The sequence below is a fragment of the Silene latifolia genome, chromosome 3 (genome assembly GCF_048544455.1).
Source record: "Silene latifolia isolate original U9 population chromosome 3, ASM4854445v1, whole genome shotgun sequence".
In the NCBI taxonomy this organism is placed as follows: domain Eukaryota; kingdom Viridiplantae; phylum Streptophyta; class Magnoliopsida; order Caryophyllales; family Caryophyllaceae; genus Silene; species Silene latifolia.
The window spans coordinates 80,108,372-80,117,369 of NC_133528.1; the positions used below are offsets into that span (position 1 = coordinate 80,108,372).

The following is an 8,998-nucleotide window of genomic DNA, read 5'->3' on the forward strand; positions in this document are numbered from 1 at the left end:
AGATCTTTTTCTTACTTGGATAAGAACTAAAGTAGATCAAAATAATATTTGTTAGAGATTTCTTATCTCCTTATATTATTTTTATTCCTTCTTACTTTCCAAGATTAAGGAAGATTTGACCTAATCTCTTTCTTGCCTCTCACGACAAACACACGGCATCTAGGGTTTTCTTCCTAAACCTAGATTTCCTCTTTACTATAAATACAAGCACTTATTCATTCTTTCAAATTCTTTAAAATATCCTTGTAAACAAATTAAGTTTATCATTATTTTGCAATCGAAAATTGTTTTGAAAAGTCGTGTTGTTCTTTATTACAATTACTTTTGAAATTAAGTTGTTGGGTAATAGTACTTCATATTGTTTCTTACTCGTTCAATTGTGTGAACACCTAGAAGAACAATCAAGTACTTTCTTAGTAACTTAAGATAGTCAAAACCGAATATCTAGTGATATTCAATTGAGTTATAGCTAGAGTTAGCTATACGAGTTGGGTTGATAATTTTGTAATCCGGAGAAAGGTACTAAAATTATTAATCGAGAATAGTGGACGTAGGCTACGACGTGTGAAGCTGAACCACTTCAAAATCGTGTGTCCTTGCAGTTTCTCTTTTCGTTCATTTCATTACGTTCATAATCACTTAGTTAATTAGTTAAAGTTTAATCAATAAATTTTAAGTAATTAATCATTTATATAAAATAAAAAGTGGGCATAAGTTTTTAAATACTCAATTCACCCCCCCCCCCCCCCCCTCGAGTAATTCGGGTGTGATAGACTCTTCAGTTTCCCATGATAAAGAGTGAGTAGTCCTTTAGCTGGGATTAGTGGGTAATTAAGGGATAAAAACATGGGGAATAATCATGCTTAATTTAATATGTTTCCATGATTAAGATTGCTTGTTTGTTGTAATGTCAACCTATGCACATGTTATGTTTGATGAAATGCTAAGCCTATGAATCCTTGCATTTACAACCATCTCTTATCTACTCAACTTGACTTGTAAGATATAAACCAACTCGAGTCTTGTTAGACCATGCATAGAGGTGATTAGGAGGAAAGTAAGTCGACTTGTAGGTGTTGTACAATCTAATCGATTCGGCTCCGGGACCCAACTCTTCCTAAGAACCGTAAGATATAAACCAACTCGGTTCCTCTAAAACATTAATTGCTTGCAACTTTGGAAACATGTTTGTATGATCAACACCATGAATCCCTTATGCCCCCATGATATCCTAGTACTCTTTATTACTTGTTTACACCTCTATTTACTTTATTGCTTGCATTAGTTTAGAACACAACTACAAACCCAAATAAATTGTGACACTTGCATAAATTGAGATAGATAGACTTAGAACCCAAAGCACACCGTCCCATGGATCGACCTCGACTTGCCACTAACTAGTTGTTTGTTGAGAATATAAATGTGTTTGATTGAGAGCCCCAACGACACTCTTCATCAAAATGGCACCGTTGCCGGGGACGGTGTTATATGATTAAGTTCTTACTTGTTTGTCTATTTTAATTGTGCTTTCACCTTGAGGAACTTCTTCCTCAAGGATTGTTCTTACCATTTTTGTGTAGTTTCCATGCTTGTAGTTGTTTCCTTGTCTTAGCTATGATGGCTCAAGACTTGAGATATGGAGTATGTGGTGGATCTTTTGAGTATGACTATGGGTATGGGGAGTTTGAGAAGCAAGTCAACACAAACCTACCTTACTATTTGTACAATGAAAATCCTAACCACTACTCCAATTTTTCCCACCAAAATCACCACACCCAATATCCACAACAACCACCCACTCAATACCCACTTCATAATGACTTTCAATTGCCACAATACAACCACTTTCACACCTACCCACAACAAAAAGATGAACCCATTGAAAATATGATTCTCCAAATGATGGGAGATCAACAAAACTTCTTCAAACAAATGATAGAGGAGAGCCAAAAGAGGGACAATGTTCTTCAAGGCATTGTTGCCCAAGGTGAGGAATTGGAGATTCAAGTTGCCCAAATGAAAGAATCCCAAGCAATCACTCCCCACCATTCTTTGGACATTGATCATGAATGTGAATTTGAAGTAGTAACCTTTGATATGGAAAATGAGAAGTGGGAAGAGCCAACCTCTTTGAGCTCTTGTGAGTATGAAAGTGTGGTATTTGATGAGGAAGATATGAGGTTGAGTAAGCCAAATACACTTAACCTTTATGAGTATTATGGTGTGACTTTTGATGTGGACTTTAAGGTATTGGAGAAAGAGTTAATAAAGAGGAGTGAAGCCCCTACCTATGATTCGTATGGAGATAGCGATGATGATAAGCCTATGAAAGAAGCTTATGCGGGATATGTGTCTTGCAATGAAGAAGAGGAATGGAGTTGTGAGATTGCCTTACTTGAGGAGCCCATCCTTGAGAAGTTTGAGGTATGCTTGATACCCGTCGTTGTGAGTACCAAAAATAATATTTATAATGCCTATTAAAACTAACATAAGCTAGTAGTAACAGGGTCGAACCACAGAGAGGCGTGAGCAATTACTAGTTGTCTAAATTTAGTCTAAAAGTAACAAATGTGGGGGTTTGTTTGAATTGGTCTATAGCTAAAGGCAATAAAACAAAGCAAACTAAATAAACAGATGAAAAAGATATAAAAGAGGTACTAGGATGGTCGGTTTACTATAGTTTCGGCGGCAGCATACTAAGTAGGTCTAAATCGAACACATGAGGCGGGAAAACAAGAGGTCCTCTCGGTCCACTCTTAACAGATAGCATCTTTCGATCTCGCTATAAGTCCCTAATATCACTAATACTGACTCTCGTCCTGAGAAGTGACTAATAATCTAAACTCTACCTATCTTTCGATCTCAGCATAGTTTAGTAATTTTAATTGGTGGTCAATCAACTGTCCCTATCTCTCGATCTAATGGGTCAGTCATATCCTAGACATTCAACTAGTCGTGTGCACTCGATTCATCAAATATAGAATTAAAATCAATTAAAACGAAGGTAACACCTCACGTGGTCGGTCGATCGACCAGGTATGGCAGCCGATCGACTGACACGCGATTTCAGTCTACTATTCTACGCCGCCTAATCTATAGTTCCCCTACATCCTAGCACAAGCTATTTAGCTACTCATACTGAAAATAAAGGCAACAATAAAATTGGCTAAATAAACTACAGAATTCATGATTAAAACGGAGAAATAAACAATTAACATAAGATGGTAATTCGGCTTGGGGAAACTGATCTAGCAATTCTACCACTATGAATGAAAGCAAAATAACCGAATAAAAACAGGAGAGTACCATGTGAATTGCGAAGGAAAAGAACAAGCCGAATGCAACAGTGAATTGTATTCAATACCGAAATAATCCTCGAACCCTAATTAATGATAAACTAAAACAAATGAAAACGGAATTGGAAAAACTCAATGTAAAACTTGATGAAAGCTCCATCCTTGTATCTGTAAACTAGGTTACGTTATATAGCAAACTCACGTAACTTTATTCCTAAACCTAATATAGCTTTGGGCTTTGGATTTCTCTTTCTATATGTTTAATCTGCGTATCAGCTCGTAACTTGGTCGATCGACCACTGTGACCGGTCGATCGACTGAGTGGCTCTGAACAGTGTCTTCTGGAAGTCGTGGTATGGTCGATCGACTGCAGGTGGTGGTCGATCGACTGCTTTAGCTGATACTTGACTTCTAAATTCTCGTGGATTTGTCTTTTGGGCCTCGAAATGCGCACCAAGCTCGTTCCTTAAGCGAATACTCCACGTCAAATGCAATGCAAGATACTCGGGGACGGATTTAGCTCAATATCTACTCATTTCCGCATAAATCTGCAATATTACATAAAAATACGAAAGTAGACGAAATGGGGCAAATAGTAGCATAAACTACATAAATGAGCTCTGAAATGCGTGTAAAATAGGGTGTAAAACATCATATAAATGACACGCATAAAACTTCCCCAAACCAAACCCTTGCTTGTCCCCAAGCAAGAACTAGACTCGATCCTAAAACCTACTGGAACGAGTTCAATCTCAGAGCGAATTGCAAACTGAATAGCCTAAACCATTTTAATGCAATAACCAACAATCAACTAGCAATGTGAATCATGCAAACGAGTTATATGGTCGTTAAAACTGTTGAACCGTCAACTACAGAGACTTATCAATTCGGACTCTCACGGGTCGCTCAAATCACTCAAATAAGAACAAGGTGAATATGTGTAAGGTAGAAAGAATTCATTTTGTAAAGACTCTCACCTAACTACGACCTATAAGAACATGCCTGCAATATAATATGAAAGTAATCTCTATGACCGTACATATGCATTCCAACCAACAAATGACCATGACACATGCCGAGGTAAAAATATGGAAATGTGAGGTATGTGTAAGAAGGGGCAAAACATTTATGGAAATGTGGAGGTACAGGTGATCAAGCTAGTACCAAAACGGAACCATATGACAACATCCAACTTCTTGCTCATAAGTCAATAGAACGGTGCTATTAGTAAGCACAAATCTCACAATCTCCAGTATAACTAATCAATCAACTCCCCATAAGATATAAATGCAACATGGGAGCAAAAATCGCAATTTAAAATAAAAACTTGAATTATACGAATTGATTTCTTTTTTTTTTCTCGGGCGCCAGTCGATCGACCAAGTAGAGCACTCGATCGACTGCATTGAACAGTATAGCACTTTTCTCTTTTTCTTTTTCGAATCATTTTTTCTTGTTCTTTTTTTTTCCTTTTTTCAATTCTTTTTCCTCCTTCATTCATTCATCCAACATCATCTCAAAAAGAGCATATACAACCAAAAACGAAGTAACAATCCCGAGAACATAAACTACTAGCTTGACAAGGGCAGGCTAAATGTAGGATGTAGTAACGGGACAAAAAGGCTATTTTTGGCAGTGTGGAGCTATTGGGCAAAATAAGAAAAGGGAAACCTCTACCACATGTGTCAACAAACCACAAACCGAATGCATACAGGTATTAAGTAGATTAAGTTCATATTTATGCAAATTTATGTAACATGTCTCATAAGGAGTACTACTCACAGTCCTAGATAAACTGGTCATAGATGTCACCAGTTATAAGCTCTAAATCTCAGAAATATGATGTAGTTTGCCAAAAATCAAAGTCAAGTCTCAAGTTCAGCAAGATTTTTAATGAAAACTCGTAGATATGCATGTACGATTCTACTAATAACATGTCAATTAGCAAGGCTTAGGCAAAAACAGATGCAAATGCAATGTCATCATTGAATTACTACCGTTCCGACTCGACCTATATGCTGAAATAAACGTGCATTTTTTTTGAATTTTTTTTTGAAATTTTATCAATTTTTTTTTTGAATTTTGTGATATATATATGAAATGAAATAAACAAATGCAAACTGAAATGTAAACGTGAATGCAAGCAAATGATATGCGACGCAAAACCCTTCCCCAAACCAAATCGCACAATGTCCTCATTGTGCAAAATCATGTAATGAAAGAGAAGAGAAACGAGAATTTGCGATAAATAAATTAAAAAGATATGAAGTGAAACTCGGGAACTCACAAGACTTTAAGCGCAGCAAAAGGGAAACCTCCCCAAACCAGCGTGAGCTAGGAGGTTTCAGTAGCCAGCAGTGCTACCATAGGTACCTGAAAGACAAACAAATACCACGCATAAAACCAAGAAAACAAAAATGAAGCGGTAATTATGTGCACAATTGAGAAAAATAGAAGAAATAAATAATATGACGGAAGATAAAGTGGAGTAGAAAACTCCCTCAATTCCGCAAATCGACCAAACACAGCAGGGGAGAGGTCGTGAACAGGTACAGCAGTGCAGGGCGGTCGATCGACCACATAGCCCAGTCGATCGACCAGAGCATGCAGTCGATCGACTGGAATGAACAGGACCAGAAGCTCCTGGAAGTCGCACCTCAGTCGATCGACCAGGGTAGGCGGTCGATCGACTGGAAATACTGCTGTAATTTTCTGAATTCTTCAAATTAGCTCGAGAACTTGAGCTAATATGGTCTATAAACCTGCAAACGCACATAATACGCGCCCAAAATTGCGCAAAAACCCAAACAAAAGTCTAAAGTGCTTAAAATCCTAAGCAAACTTATGAAATGCGAAGTCTCGCACACACAAAAGCAATAAAAAGTGTCTAAAAGCAATAAAATGTAAAAGTTTTTGAAGAAGCCTCAATCAACTAATAGTTGATCAAGAACGGCCATGGAATGGCCCACTTGGTCGGCTCCTGGCTACAAGAGGTAGCCTCAATAGTGCTCATCTTCTCAGCTGCACTCTTCTCAACTCCAACATCCGCAGGACTCAATGGATCAACAGCTTCATCATCTCCCCAATCAAGGACCTCTTCTGGCTCATCAAAGTCCAAGTCAGACTCTTTCACTCTGACTGGCTCATCTTCAAGCTCCTCGTCGGTGCCATAGCTAAGACACCCTAGACCGCCTATTGAAACGATTGTCTCCTTCACAGCTGGAGCGACATGCGGCTCTTCCTTCCCCAAACCAGCTCCTGCAATATCAGAAATAGACGAATCTTCCTCCAATTTGCTCCCAATCTGGGGCGGAGGTGTCACAACGGGAGTAGGAATAGAGACAAGCATATCAGGAAGTATAAAATAAGATTTCTTTTCAGAAACCGTATTGCAAGTGACGGGCCACATGGGGTCTTTCTTCCTAGCCGTCTGGGCAAGGACAATGGAAAGCTTCCCTACTTTGAAGGTCAAAGTCCCAGAGCCAACATCAATAACTGCACCAGCAGTGTGCAGAAATGGTCTACCTAGTATGATAGGTATGTGTGCATCTTCGGACATATCAAGCACGATGAAGTCAACAGGGAAGAAAAACTTCCCTATTTGCACAGGGATGTCCTCTAAGACTCCTATTGGCTGGACCGCAGTTCGATCAGCCATCTGTACGGTCATGTTCGTGACTGCAAACCTATTCAACTTCAATTTCCTAGCTAGACTCAAAGGCATAACGCTAATACTGGCTCCTAGGTCACATAAGGCTTTCTCAATAGGAAAGGTGCCAATATTACATGGGACAGAAAAACTTCCTGGGTCTTCTAGCTTTAGGGGTGCAGTATGGGTCAAATAAGAACATGACTCCTCAGTTAGTGCGACAGTATGCACAGTTTCAAGTGACTTCTTTTTAGACAGTAATTGCTTCATAAATTTCATGTAAGCAGGCACTTGATTAACTAATTCTAGGAAAGGTACTTGTACGATTAGACTACGAACAACATTTTCAAATTTATTGAAAGATACCTGTTCCTTCGTCGGCACCAATCTCTCTAGATAATGGGCTGTAAGAAGCAACTTAGCCTTCTCCTCTAAATCTCTCATGCCGGCATCGGTGGACTTAGGCTGAAAGTCCACTACCTTCTCTTTGTTGTAGCTTGACCCTTCTTCAGACCGTCTCAAATGTGAACCATTAATTGACATAGGGTCGTACTTCGGAACCGGAACGGACCCATCAGCGGTCGGGTCTGGCCTCAATATTTTTGGGGCAGTCGTACCCCGAAACAAGTGATCCCTCAAGTTATCGGGCATCGGAGGACGAAAAGGTTCACTATCGCAGTGTGATCGATCGATCGATCGGGTTGGTCGATCGATCGACCGACCTCTACAGAACGAGAGCTTCGGTTGTTGCAGAACGGTCGATCGACTGGGTATGTCAGTCGATCGACTGACATACCTGCTGATCGTCTTTTTCTTGATTTTATTCGTCACTCCCTTCTTCTTCCTTGGTTCCGCCTCATCTTTTTCAGTGACATCCTCAGCCATAGCGGGCCCATCCAGGGTAGACCCACTCCTCAAAGTGATAGCATTAAGGGTCTCTTTTTGGTCCGTCTTAGTCGGTAAGTGTCCCGGAGCTCGAGTTGTATTCTTGCTAGCCAATTGAGCAATTTGGCTCTCTAGCATCTTTATCCCGGCCTCTCTAGCTTGGGACTCTTTCAGCAACAAGTTCTTTAACTCAGTAAAATCGGAACCTTGTGATTGTTGCTGCTGCTGTGGGACATACGGAGGCTTTTGGTACTGCTGCTGCTTATGAGGGGGCACATAAGTCTGCTGCTGCTCCTGCTGTGGAGGTTGAGTCGGATTCAAGACATTTTGGCTACTCCACCTCAAGTTTGGATGGACATTCGGCTCATAGTAAGTGTTTGTCTGCCTATAATGTTGAAAGGCAGCACAAGACTCAAAGGGACTAGGACAATTTTCTGAAACATGTCCCTCAGCTCCACACCTTTTACAGACGAAAGGACCGTCTGAAACAGCATTCACATGGTTAATCCCTCCTTTAGAAGCTCCTCCCAACTCGTACTTATCAAATCTTGCCGTGGGAGCCTCTCATGCAGCCACAGAAGGAGATTCAGCACTTCTCCTTTGATTCCCCCTGGAATTCCCATACTCAGCTTTATGGGTGGCTAAGTCATCAATGATCTTCCACCCCTTAGTCTCTCCCATATTCTCCTGGAATCGGCCACTAGTTGCAGCATCCAAGATAGCCCTCTGATCGTCATACGGCCCATTATAGAACTGATTGCATAGACTCCACTTTTCGAACCCATGGTGCGGAATGGTTCGCACCAGCTTCTTGAAACGGACCCATGCTTCACGAAAGTTCTCGTCAGGCCCCTGTTTAAAGCTCGTGATCTGAGCTCTAATGGCATTGGTCTTCGAGGCAGAAAAATACTTCTTGTAAAACGCCAAGGCCAACGAATTCCAGTCAGTTATCCCACTGGCAGCTCGATCCAGGTCTCTATACCACTCCCTTGCAGCATCACGAAGAGAGAATATAAACATGGTCTCCTTCACCTGGTCCGGGGTCACGCCGGCTGGTGGGGACATGGAACATCAATAATCAATAAATGTCTCCATGTGCTTAGCTGCATCTTCATTCGCAGCTCCCCCAAACTGGTTTCTCTCAACCAAGTTGATATAAGACGGCTTC

The 8,998-nt window shown here is 40.4% G+C and overlaps 1 non-coding gene across 1 annotated transcript; it reads left to right on the forward strand.

Annotated features, from left to right (window-relative positions):
- The first annotated feature begins 8,608 nt into the window (after positions 1-8,608).
- LOC141650271 (small nucleolar RNA R71) lies at positions 8,609-8,715 on the forward strand. Its single transcript, XR_012546313.1, has one exon. It is a non-coding gene; the product is annotated as a small nucleolar RNA R71 (small nucleolar RNA).
- Positions 8,716-8,998: the final 283 nt, after the last annotated feature.